This window comes from Pelobates fuscus, chromosome 6 (genome assembly GCF_036172605.1).
Source record: "Pelobates fuscus isolate aPelFus1 chromosome 6, aPelFus1.pri, whole genome shotgun sequence".
NCBI lineage: Eukaryota > Metazoa > Chordata > Amphibia > Anura > Pelobatidae > Pelobates > Pelobates fuscus.
Window position 1 is genome coordinate 280959743 of NC_086322.1, and position 14403 is coordinate 280974145.

Here is a 14403-nt window from a genome sequence, read left to right on the forward strand (position 1 = left end):
ATTTATACATTTTTGACATGCGTTTTTCTGGCTTTTTTGTTTGTTATTTGGTCTCTCAATGTTAAAATACACCTACCATTAAAATTATAGACTGATAATTTTTTTTGTCAGTGGGCATACGTTCAAATTCAACAGGGGATCAAATACTTTTTCCCCTCACTGTAACTAACATAATTTTCTTTTCCTTCCTTCCTTACCCTTTCCACTTGCTCTTTATTCGTCTCTCTATCCACCTAGTATCTACCTCTTTTCTTAACGCAATACATACCTTCACTAAATACATTCGAAGCGGCATTGATAGCATTCGAAGCGGCATTGATTCACTAAATACATTCGAAGCGGCATTGCGCCACTCTTGAATCTACGCCCCAAATTAGTCATGAGCAGCACACTTGGATGCGATGGTCGAGCCAAAACTATTTTCAGTTTGACTTGCACCTAACTGTTAAATATTCGGTATGTTCAATACCTCACGCACCAATTCAGATGTATTTTTTTCTTGTTTCCACCAAACCGTCACCTAAATTAATTATCGTAATGTTCGCTGTTGAACCCTCTAATTATCTGATTCTTGCTTCAATTGTTCTTGTCTTTTCAAACTATTAATAAAAAATAAAAATCCTGATGCGAAACATCAATTTTAAGTTATTTGTTAATACTTTTTAAAATAAAATATTCACCTTTTTTAAATGGATTTTTTTATTTTTAAAAGAAAACTAATTTTGCAAACTTCCCCCCGCAAAAACTTATTATTGACTTCACTTTTTTACCGGTGCTACAGGAAGACCACCACTTTATCTTTTCAGGCCTAAATGCTAATACGTTTTAACATTTATTGTACCTAACGTTGAGAAACAAAATATGTCAAGTTGCTATACTACACTTTTGTGTAATACATGCAACTATGCATCACCTGAATATTTGTCGTCAGGAGGTGATTGCTTAAGAGAGCAGACGACTATCTCCGTAGACAAACTGGAGACGAATACAAGTATGCGAGTATCTTACCTCATCATAACCACAAAACCCTCCCGGGGGCAAACACATACTTCTTTTTTTCTCAAATCAAAAGGTCTTGTGTATCAGCAAAGAGAAAGTCCAGTTTTACACATTTTTAAACACGTGATTGGTTTGAGTTGGAAGTGACACAGAGTGACTCACTTATCCAATTTATGTTTCCTGTGTGAGGATGGACTCGGATGTCCAACATTTTCAGATAGCAAAAGTGGAGCAATTCTGGAGCAAATCACTAATCTATAGTAATCAGAAAAAATCATATTGATATCGAAGACTATTGCTTTTATTACTCTACTGGCCAATGTCCACAGCTAGGCCGCAATGATGTCATGGTCCCGTACCCGGGCGTATCAATTTTTGATGGAAGGAGTTTCAATGTTTTATGGTGAATATGGCGGTCAAGCCCTGCACCTATAAAAAAAAAAACATATTGTTATTCATCAAACAAATAAAGTTTTAACAGAGGATAACTTTTTTTCCCACCGCAATAGCTTTATTTAAAACATTTTGATTTTTTTTTTTTTTTAGAAAATACCAAATATTACCTTGATTTAATATTTCTAAGTAAGTTTTTCAAACGATTTATTTATTTTTGGATAAACTTTTAAAATGTATTTTTTTAAAATATAAAATTTTTAAAATTAGATCATATATATATATATATAAAAAAATCAATATATCACAACATTGTAATATTAAAATGTTTTTTAATTCATCAAATCATCCAAAAGTATTAAATCCAAGCCAAATAATATATATTAATCAAAAAATATTAAATCAATTTGCTTTAACAAGAATAAGATATATAAAAAAAATAATCAATTATATCAACTTCCACTGGATAATGAGCTATTGACAAACAATCGATAATAGGGCCTTTAACTATGGACAGGGAGAGCAATTCAGCCTGCATTAGGTCTTGTCTAGGCTCACTTGGCACAAGCCTGGCACATTCTCAATTTTGGATTGTTCACAGCTATTTTGTTATCAATACTCGTCTCCATTCTTACTCCTTGTCTGTGCACCAGATTTGTTCTGTCTGTTTTTATTCCCCTCTACTGTATAAAATCCCAGTTTTTTCCCCCAGTAAAATGAAAAAATTGTGTTATATCCTCTATCCTCTTTAATGCCCGTCCTCATCAACATATTGAGATCAGGCAGTGGTCCAGCTCAACAAGGTATGTGTTGTTCCACATAGATACTACATGAGCGTCCACTATTACAGCATTTCTTCCTGAGGCTGATAGGGAAGATCTTGCATTACTCAGTGTCAAATGTTACATAGAAACATAGAATGTGACGGCAGATAAGAGCCAATCGGCCCATCTAGTCTGCCCAATTTTCTAAATACTTTCATTAGTCCCTGGCCTTATCTTATACTTAGGATAGCCTTATGCCTATCCCACGCATGCTTAAACTCCTTTACTGTGTTAACCTCTACCACTTCAGCTGGAAGGCTATTCCATGCATCCACTACCCTCTCAGTAAAGTAATACTTTATATATTATTTTTAAACCTTTGTCCCTCTAATTTAAGAATATGTCCTCTTGTTGTGGTAGTTTTTCTTCTTTTAAATATAGTCTCCTCCTTTACTGTGTTGATTCCCTTTATGTATTTAAATGTTTCTATCATATCCCCCCTGTCTCGTCTTTCCTCCAAGCTATACATGTTAAGATCCTTTAACCTTTCCTGGTAAATTGTATCCTGCAATCCATGAACCAGTTTAGTAGCCCTTCTCTGAACTCTCTCTAAAGTATCGATATCCTTCTGGAGATATGGTCTTCAGTACTGCGTACAATACTCCAAGTGAGGTCTCACCCATGTTCAGGCCCTGGGGAGATAGCGCAGCTAAGCGGACAAGGGCACTTGTAGGAGTGTGGGGATAGATGCATGGGATTGGTTGGGAAAGAGTCTGTGGGTGGGATTATGTTCTGTGTAAGTTAGTGTGGGGGAGGTCTTACCTCAGTCCTACTTGGGATTCGGGCCAGCAAACAGCTTCCCTCCCGCCCTATTAGTATATTTAGTCACAGCTAGCCGGGGGTATGTCCTTGCCAATTGAGTTTGAGGCTACGTTTAAGTATATGGAATGAGATGAACACGTTTTTTAAGGTCTCAAACCTCCCCTGCTCCAAAGGTTAAACTTTAGGTTGCCTGAGGTCTTGTGCCCATCGAGCGTGGATAAGGTCGGCTGATGGCAGGCATTGGAAATATATGATTTTTATGACGAGGGGGGAGGTGAGAGGGAGTGGTGATTAGGAACCACTCTATGTTTATGTTCATTGTCTATGTATATATGTTAATTTATGCTTATTTATGTCTAACGTTTTGGTTACAGAAAAGAAGAGATTTAATAAATAAAGTTATGGATGTGTTATGCAGTAACTTAGTTTGTGATAATAAATGCTGTGGCCTGTTTCATCCATACTAAGTGGTCTGTCGTTACTGGGGGGTTGAATAGGGTTAGATTTTGTTCTAGGCTGCATCGCGATTCCCCACTACGTACATACATGTACAATGGCATGAGCACTTCCCTCTTTCTACTGCTAATACCTCACCCTATACAACCAAGCATTCTGCTGTCATTTCTTGCTGCTCTGTTACATTATCTGCCTACCTTTAAGTCATCTAAACATGTTGGGTTTAATTTTGAATAATAGTAATTGTGATTGTGTCTTTAAAGGCAGTGGCCTTCATTGTTCAGTACATTCATTCAGTAGAAAGCATTCTTGGTGTAAGTGACACTGATTACAATCCAATCTCGTGTAGGAGTGTGAATCACGTACTGGAAGAAATGGATTAATTTATAATAAAGAACTCATTAAGTGGGAGAATGAGACTTACTCATCCGACGGAAGGAAATGGAAAGTAACAATTGAGAGCTTACAACAGCTGCCAAATCAGAATTAGCAGTCATATGTGGTTTAAGGGTTAGTACAACCACCACGACCGCTTTTGCTTTTTTGAAGTGGTCATGGTAGTAGGGGTCTGGATGTGTAGTGTCTCAGCTTGAAACCCTGCACATCCTGAATGCTGTGGGATAGCTGCATCCTCAGAACTATCTGTCTTTAGCGCGCACTGCATGCTGCCGACAGAAGTAGCATGAAGTTTTTGTCTCCCCTCCCTCCCACACTGATTGTAGCCGTTCCTCCTCCTCCATTCCCTCCCTCGCACCCACCCTTCGACATGCACTCTGAGTCTGTAAAATGGTCCAATCGGTGGCTTCTCTATGAGAATCCTTTGATTGGACTTTGACACAGCTCCCATGATGTCAGACTGGGGCGTGCCTTGCAGCGTTGCGTGCTTTGTCCAAGATAAGTAATACTTTATCTATCTTTTCGGTTTTTTTGTTTTTTTGGGGGGGGGGGAGGGGGGCATATAGAATAATGCCTACAGGTCGTTATTCTATTCGTAAAGAAAAATGGTTGGAGAAACCCTTTAATGGATTACTGCAGTCTCCTTCACTGGAAAGTAATCACTCCATCAATGGGCACAAAAGTAAAAATCTTAAAATGTGGATGTCATAATAATGGGACTATATTTTGCATTCAAATAACGTAGTGGTATTATAGTGCGGGATCCTCTATAGACCTCAATGCTGTACTCTCGCGCAAAGAGTCTGAGTACAGCAGTGACGTCGGCTCCGAAGAGGACCTACCAAATTATGATGGCTGTGCCCACAAGGGACAAGTTCAGGTTAGTAAATTTTACCGCCACACCCCCCTCCCCCCGGCAATGTCGCCTTTGTGTATTTTTGCGAATTCGGCAAAGTCCCAAGTTCCAAGCCTTCATCAGGCTCAGATACATTTACTGGAAATTAGCAGTCAGTCACCCAGTTGAATAAAATCAAATTATTAATTTTGATTACAGGAGAGGAAATTTAATGAGAGAACAGAAATCCCAAGTGTTTCATTCCCTGGGACCACTCTCCGTCATGGGATAAGTGACGTGGGAATCTTGTATAGTGATGTGAATCTTGTATATTGACAGGGGAGCAATCTCAAGTTACCTGTATTGTCTTGGTAAAGGTCCGTTCTAGGTCAATTTAGGATTAACATCATAAATGACAATGAATGCTCAGTGACCCTTACACTAACAGGTCAACAATATTGCTTCTGGGGGAAAGGCACGGAGGGACAGGTAAGTGGCAATTAAATTACAAAGTGCCTTACAAGTGAAAAAAACATGTCAATTCCAAACAAACGTTTATGTTTCTCGGTAGCAACTCCATATATTTTCCTGTAGGAACACATCAATAGATATCATACACCCATTATTATTATTTTTTTTTTATTTCCCACTGTACAATGATTACGAAATGTGTAGAGTCATGACATTATGCTGTAAATATTTATTATACATACTTTGTATTTGTTGGTTATATTCATTATATATGCATACTATGAAATACCCTTAAAAGCTAGTATATTGTATCCTTGTCCTCTAGCCTTATCCCAAACTTCCAAGATGATTCTTCATCTGCCCTACGTTTAAGGATTTTTCATCCTATCCCTGTCAAAATCTCCCGTAACTTTTTGTCCTTCAAAGAAAATCCCCAAATATTAAATTTTTTAAAGTGTGTCCAATATCTCCTGTCCTTGCAGATGTCTCCGTCTGTCTCACCTTATTCTATCCGTCCTCTCGTTACCTGCTCTAACCATATTAACTATGAAACAGTACATGTAGCCTATGTGTTTATTTGATAATTATTCTTGTTAGCAAGCTGTGATAATATCTGGCGGATACGTATAGAATTCGTCTATATAGATTTTATTATTTACAGTCGCCATTTCCGGCAGGTGCCTTCCTTACCTATTCCTTTGGGGTCTTTGGGGTGCACAGATAAACGAGTCTCCATCTTGCCCTGTGGCACGATTGTGACACCTGCCTTATTGCAGCATAGAGACCACATGTGCATGTAAAAAAAAAAAAAAGAAATGTTGCCAGCACATGTGGTGTCACTAATAGATGTCTAAGTTGCTACACTCGCTCACTCTAGGCCCCTGTGGTATGCCTACCTAGGCATCTTGCCCTAAGGGTGTCTGGAGGGCAGCTGAATACAAGAGGCGATCCTGTATCATTCAGCTGTTTTTCAGGCAAAACAACAGCTATGAGTGAGAGGTGTGTGCATTTCCTGGCTCGAGCAGAAGCTGCCAGGCCACCAGGGTCCACATTTAAGTCCCAGGGCAAAAAGTAGGATTATGGAGGGTTTTGACCAGAAGTATTTCTTGCCCAGGATCCGACCAAGTCAATGGGTGGTCCCACGCAAATTAGTTATTTTATTTTATCAGTTTATCAGTCTGCACATAGAGTATCATGTAGATCTTAAATTCCAGACACAAGACATATATATCAATCCCAGACACACGTTTCAGGCCTATCTTATACTGTGTCAGTGATGTACATCTTAACCCTAAGGCAATTCGTATCAACCAGCAAATGCTTTGTACATAGAATGATGGACAGGCAATGGACAGGTTTTACTCTGCTGATAGTCAACCCAGATTTGGCGCAGAGTTTGATGTTCTCCATGTCTTGACCCGAGGACACCTCGCCAGGGTCATTTCATGGTCACAAATAGCAGCATGTAACTTTATGTGCCTGTTTATGATTTATACATCATATCATATCATATCATCACTTGTATATGATGATAGTCCTCTGCAGGATATCACTTTTACGGGGCTATTCATTAATGTGAGAATTCAAAGTGAATTTCAAATTGTAGGCCAAAATGATAGCATAGCAGACTAAGAGAATTGTAACAATTTGGCTGTTCAGGCCTTACACTTTAGTGAAAAACTCTGATAAAGTTCTTTGCTAAAGTTAGAGTTGTCAGGAATTTATACTGAATTAATGGCAATTTCTAAAATTTTAATTCAAAATAGCAGAAAATGTGGGCAAATTTTCAGAACTATATTTCAGCTTGGCTAATTTATCTCAAATTTTAAATCCACTTCGAATTCCTGACAGCTCGGAATAAAAAAGGAAATCCCCCCCCCCCACCAAAATATATCACTATTTCATAGATATACCATAATAAAAACATGCATGTAATATTTATTGGTGGTATATCTAAAAACAGTTGTACAATTTGTAGATCTTTTCTCGCTCAATGAGAAGTCTCCCCAAGGCAGGTGCTCTGAGCAATTGCTGCCTCTTGAGTTTAGCTCCACTGAGCTGACCAAACCAGGAAGTAACTGGACCATCCTATTGACAGCCGGGGGATGTGTAACAAGGTTAGTTTATAAAAGTATACCTCCCAACATTTGATTGCAGCGAATAGTGCTGGGTGTTTTGGGCAATGAGGGAGTGTCACCAGTGACGCGACCCATGTCACTAGAGATGTCTATTAAGGGAAATGTGTGTTTTGCCCCCCCTGAGCTTTTGACAATGGCTCAAGGGAGCCAAAACTTTGTTGTATTTTTTCTGCACTCCAAATAAGGACAGAGTATCAAACAAACCTCCAGGTGTGTCCAGACCACTTTTTCATTACTGCCTTCTTCCCAACGTGCATTCTGCTGCCATCTCTTCACCTGGTAAACAACACAGACGCACCTGGCATTCCAACTGATCTAAAAGAAAACGTGATTCATCAGATCAGGCAACCTTCTTCCATTGCTCGATGGTTCTTTTCTGACGCTCACTTCACCATTGAAGATGTTTTCGGAGGTGGACAGGGGTCATCATGTTTTTTTTTTGGCTAAGCAACCTCATACACATCAAACTGTGATGCACTATGTGTTCTGACATCTCTCTATCATGGCCAACATTAATCATTTTAGCAATATGAGCTACAGTAGCTCTTTTGTGTGATCAGACCAGACAGGATATCCTTCGATCACTACATGTATCAATGAGCCTTGGCCACTCATGACCCCGATGATGGTTTACCGGTTGTCCTTCCTTGCATCACTTTTGGTAGGTAATAACCACTGCATATTGGGAACACCCCACAAGACTTATAGTTATGGATATGCTCTGGCCCTAGTCAAAGTCACTCAGATCTTTTCGCTGGCCCATTTTTCCTGCTCCCAACACATGAGATTCAAGAACTGACTGTTCACTTGCTGCATGATGTATCCCACCCCTTGACAGGTTCCATTGTAACAATATAATCAATGTTATTTACTTCACCTGTCAGTGGTTTTAATTTTGTGGCTGAACAATGTACTATGTGGAGATCTTTACAGGTGACTGTGGTATGCGATGAAACATGTGGCATGACTGCTAACCTACAAATTAAACAACGGGGTAGAAAAAACCCTCTTTAGTAACAAATAACCCCTCTGCCTTACCCCTACCACAAAAGAGACTGACAACTTCTTATGTTGTATAGGGCATCGGCTAAAACTTTTATTAGAATGCTCAACTTTCCGGCAAATAACAAACACACAATTTAACATCTACTTTTTACCAGAGTCCAAAGCAGTCTACACCTTGCCATCAGCCTCCCTGTAGACCACAATTCCCCAATCCACTGTAGGCAGAAGTTCTCATCCCATAAGTCCGAGCTGCCAATAATCAGCGATACTGTGACAAAACACAAAGAAAACACAGAGCCCACGAGAACACCTAACCCACACTGAACCACCTAGGGAGAGTGGGAGGGGAAAATACAGGTCAACCTCGCTCAACCTTCCAGCTGACCGACTGGTTATACCCACTCCCTTTCTGCCCTTATTTTGACAGTCAACTTTTGCAACTATGTAATTTTTTCCTCGTTTAGCCAATCAACCTAACAAGGTATTTGCAGCATACTCTCCTCTCCCAATGTGTCCAGTGCCGATAGATTTGCAACTAGCTTACAGTTGAAACGTTAGACATGTACGTATTTCTGGTAATGGTCCTTTACAAGGATTTTGCTGGGATATAACAGAAATTAGAAATATATATTATTTTTATATATTTTATATTTATGTTTACAAAGCTCGCTCTTGCTACTACTCCTACACTCTTGCCTTTCCTAAATTACAAGGTATTTTATTTGGCACGTGTTGAAAGATTTTGATGTTTGGAGTTCGAAACCACCGATTTCCAAATCTCAGTATCAAAATATTTAGAAATATAATATACCGTGAATCCTGGGTGGGACCTCGTGATGAAACAAAGAGCTCTTTTCACAGAACTGAGGCTGACAACATCAAAACAATTAAAGGGGAACTGTCATTTTTCATGATTTTCAATATTATGTTTAGTTATCCATGCATTTAACAAATGTGCATTTTTGAGGTGTAAATAAAAAGAAATGTAGAAATCGGCACCTCTTTCTCCTGCAACTGGACGCCTGCATCTCAGTTCCCTGTCAACCATTTTTAAAAGCTCTGCTCTTTCCACTTGACAGTCAACATAGAGAAAGCATGCAGAGCAGACGAGAAATGAAACTGTTTCTGTTTATTTTCATTTGTATTGTTTGGCCTGGCTGTGACTGAACTGGATTGTTGTCATCTGCAGGCCTCCAACCATCCTTATTGCGGTGGGGCAGTCCCGATTTTCCGGTCCAGTTCCGCCGTCTACAGTTTGTTCCTCATTTGAAATTGTGATGGGGGGCTCTGAGATAGTTTGCGCAGTTAGTTCATACATATGGTAAAAACAACTAATTAAACTAAACCAGTCACCAGTCCTGTTTTCTAAATGAGGAATGATGTTAAAGGTTTCGAAAATGTGTTTTAGAGCCAGTGTTGAAATGAAAAGGCGACTTGTCAACAAATTAGAAGTCAAGACTCCCAAAATAGCCAACGCGTCACAAAAAAAACAACCAATAAATATTATACGTCCATAGGTCATACAGTTCCACATATAAACATGACGTTAGAAAAGGAGCTTATAGACACGACCATCTGAGTGCTTTTGAGTGGGACACGTGAAACTGATTTTGCGACCAGGAAGGGCAGACCCGAACAAAGGCAGAGAATGTATTCTTGACCTGATAAAGGTGCACTTTATAGATAATTGCACTCACGGAAGGAATGGGGAATCAGAGCCCACGATAGTATGTGACTGCGTGCCTTTCACAATGTACACAAAATATAAATGGTTGATCAATGGAAAGGCATTAGTGTTCCCACAGCGCTTGGAGACAGAAGAAGGGATGTAGACAGGGAAGAGTATGATGTATTAAAGGCGCTACTGCCAATTATAGTCATTACACCACTCTTTTCCAGGTGGGACTGCCCTTTCATCTACAGGGAGTACGGCATTTAATGAGTTAATCTGCAGACAGGTGTCCCACCTGTGTATGTGACAGTTCACAGCAGACAGAATGTCTCCTGTAACGCCCACACTCTCCAGGATAAAGGGATTGTCCGTCTCCTGTAAATATTATAAATAATATAGGAAACGTTTTTTATTCTGTGACTGACAGACTCGAGGTGTTACCATTCACATATCTGCTGTGTCAGATAATCCTATTAAGACATTCTTTCAATGATAGCTTAAGATTGCAATAGTGAGCTCTATGAGTTAAAGTCCTACTCCATGTACTGTCTGTAAAAAATACACTTTCTGTCTATCTTTACTTGTATCCCTCATACTACGCTTTATATTGCTCAATCTAATCTGTACCCTTAAATCCTCTTACTACTCCATATAATGCTTCTTGGAACCCTATAAAACTCTCTATAACTCCTCCTATTACTCCATATAACCTCTCCCTATAACGCCTCCTATTACTCCATATAACCTCTCTCTATAACTCCTCCTATTACTCCATATAACCTCTCCTTATAACTCCTCCTATTACTCCATATAACCTCTCTCTATAACTCCTCCTATTACTCCATATAACCTCTCTCTATAACTCCTCCTATTACACCATATAACCTCTAACTATAACTCCTCCTATTACTCCATATAACCTCTCCTTATAACTCCTCCTATTACTCCATATAACCTCTCTCTATAACTCCTCCTATTACTCCATATAACCTCTCCCTATAACTCCTCCTATTACTCCATATAACCTCTCCCTATAAATCCTCCTATTACTCTATATAACCTCTCTCTATAACTCCTCCTATTACTCCATATAACCTCTAACTATAACTCCTCCTATTACTCCATATAACCTCTCCCTATAACTCCCCCTATTACTCCATATAACCTCTCCCTATAACTCATCCTATTACTCCATATAACCTCTCTCAATAACTCCTCCTATTACTCCATATAACCTCTCCCTATAACTCCTCCTATTACTCCATATAACCTCTCCCTATAACTCCTCCTATTACTCCATATAACCTCTCCCTATAACTCCTCCTATTACTCCATATAACCTCTCCCTATAACTCCTCCTATTACTCCATATAACCTCTACCTATAACTCCTCCTATTACTCCATATATCATCTCCCTATAACTCCTTCTATTACTCCATATAACCTCTCCCTATAACTCCCCCTATTACTCCATATAACCTCTCCCTATAACTTATCCTATTACTCCATATAACCTCTCTCTATAAATCCTCCTATTACTCCATATAACTTCTCTCTATAACTCCTCCTATTACTCCATATAACCTCTCCCTATAACTTATCCTATTACTCCATATAACCTCTCTCAATAAATCCTCCTATTACTCCATATAACCTCTCCCTATAACTCCTCCTATTATTCCATATAACCTCTCCCTATAACTCCTTCGATTACTCCATATAACCTCTCCCTATAACTCCTCCTATTACTCCATATAACCTCTCCTTTTAACTCGTCCTATTACACCATATAACCTCTCCCTATAACTTCTCCTATTACTCCATATAACCTCTCTCTATAACTCCTCCTATTACTCCATATAACCTCTCTCTATAACTCCATATAACCTCTCTATAACTCCTTCTATTACTCCATATTACCTCTCCCTATAACTCCTCATATTACTCCATATAACCTCTCCCTATAACTCCTCCTATTACTCCATATAACCTCTCCCTATAACTCCTCCTATTACTCCATATAACCTCTCTCTATAACTCCTCCTATTACTCCATATAACCTCTCTCTATAACTTCTCCTATTACTCCATATAACCTCTCCCTATAACTCCTCCTATTACTCTATATAACCTCTCCCTATAACTCCTCCTATTACTCTATATAACCTCTCCCTATAACTCCTCCTATTACTCCATATAACCTCTCCCTATAACTCCTCCTATTACCCCATATAACCTCTCTATAACTCCTCCTATTACTCCATATAACCTCTCCCTATACCTCCTCCTATTACTCTATATAACCTCTCCCTATAACTCCTCCTATTACTCTATATAACCTCTCCCTATAACTCCTCCTATTACTCCATATAACCTCTCTCTATAACTCCTCCTATTACTCCATATAACCTCTCTCTATAACTCCTCCTATTACTCCATATAACCTCTCCCTATAACTCCTCATATTACTCCATATAACCTCTCTCTATAACTCCTCCTATTACTCTATATAACCTCTCCCTATAACTCCTCCTATTACTCCATATAACCTCTCTCTATAACTCCTCCTATTACTCCATATAACCTCTCTCTATAACTCCTCCTATTACTCCATATAACCTCTCCCTATAACTCCTCATATTACTCCATATAACCTCTCTCTATAACTCCTCCTATTACTCCATATAACCTCTCCCTATAACTCCTCCTATTACTCCATATAACCTCTCCCTATAACTCCTCCTATTACTCCATATAAACTCTCCCTATAACTCCTCCTATTACTCCATATAACCTCTCTCTATAACTGCTCCTGTTACTCCATATAATCTCTCGCTATAACTCCTCCTGTTACTCCATATAACGCTCCTTATATCCTCCAGTCCACGTCCTTTCTCAAGTCTTCATTTCCAATTTAACCTTAGTGTTTTTACCAATCTAAAAATGAATTCTGTGTATAAATAAAGTGGTTACCATAGACCATCTCAGCCCTCCCAATTCCCGACCACGGCTCCTTCACTTGATTATGTCTCCCAGTCCTGTAATTATGGTTTCCATTTGAAATGTGTTGGGGAAAGGGAAACAGACTGCACATAATGAACAAATTACTCTTTTCTGAAAACCGTTCAAAGACATAGAACACAATGTGATAACGAGGTTGATGTCGTGAAACACCGATCGATGTAGAAACATTACAGCTATAACACAAACGGGGTACGTAAAGAGAGGGAGAATATAAAGAGTGATGCAGTCGATAATATATTGGTTTATATAGTAAAACTTCCCTGAATGTGATATATTCTCAATTCTCAGAGCAATATATATGATTGGAGTATTTTATGGGGCGAGGACTTATTCCCTGAAGCCCTGGGAATGCTTGTATTATTGGACACCTTAAAAAAAAAAGACAACCATTTTTCATTAGATAGAGAAGCGACAGGGCCACCTTAATTAAATAAATGAAAAATAACAGTAAAATACATTTTTAAATGGTATTTATGAGACTCCTGGCTGGCTATGGTGAACAAGGAGTGTTACGATGAACAAGGAATAGGCCGGATATAATGTACGAGGTTCAGGGAGGGGGTTTTGTCAAAAAGTTTTTTGTAAATTTTTTTATAAAATAAAATTCCGATCTCCTTAACATGAGGTCAGGAAGACATTTTTTTCCATATTACACGATAAATGTCCTGATGATTGCTAGTGTGATCATTTGTTTTTACATAATTAATAAAACATAGTTTGTGCATTGTCAGTGCTTGTGCGAGTCTCTGTGTGTAGACCTATTGTAAGAGCGTGTTAATGTGTCTCTGTAATATCATTGTGTGCACAATGTTAGTGTCTCTCAGGGTTTTTGTATGAATTGCCAAAATATGTCAATGTGCCTGTATATGCACAGTGTCAGCATGTTAGTGTTTCATTCATGTGTATTTGCTTGTCTGTCTGTATGTCTGTTTGTTCCTGTTTGTGGAATGTCCGTATTCCATCCTAAATAGGGACAGTTGGGAGGCATGCATTACATAGAAACATAGAATGTGACGGTAGATTAGTACCATTCGGCCCATCTAGTCTGCCCAATTTTCTAAATACTTTCATTAGTCCCCGGCCTTATCTTATAGTTAGGATAGCCTTATGCCTATTCCACACATGCTCAGTGTGGGTAATACTTCCTGATATTATTTTTAAACCTTTGCCCCTCTAATTTAAGACTATGTGCTCTTGTTGTGGTAGTTTTTCTTATTTTAAATATAGTCTCCTCTTTTACTGTGATGATTCCCTTTATGTATTTAAATGTTTCTATTATATCCCCCCTGTCTCGTCTTTCCTCCAAGCTATACATGTTAAGTTCCTTTAACTTTTCCTGGTAAGTTTTATCCTGCAATCCATGAACCAGTTTAGTATCCCTTCTCTGAACTCTCTCTAAAGTATCAATATCCTTCTGGAGATACGGTC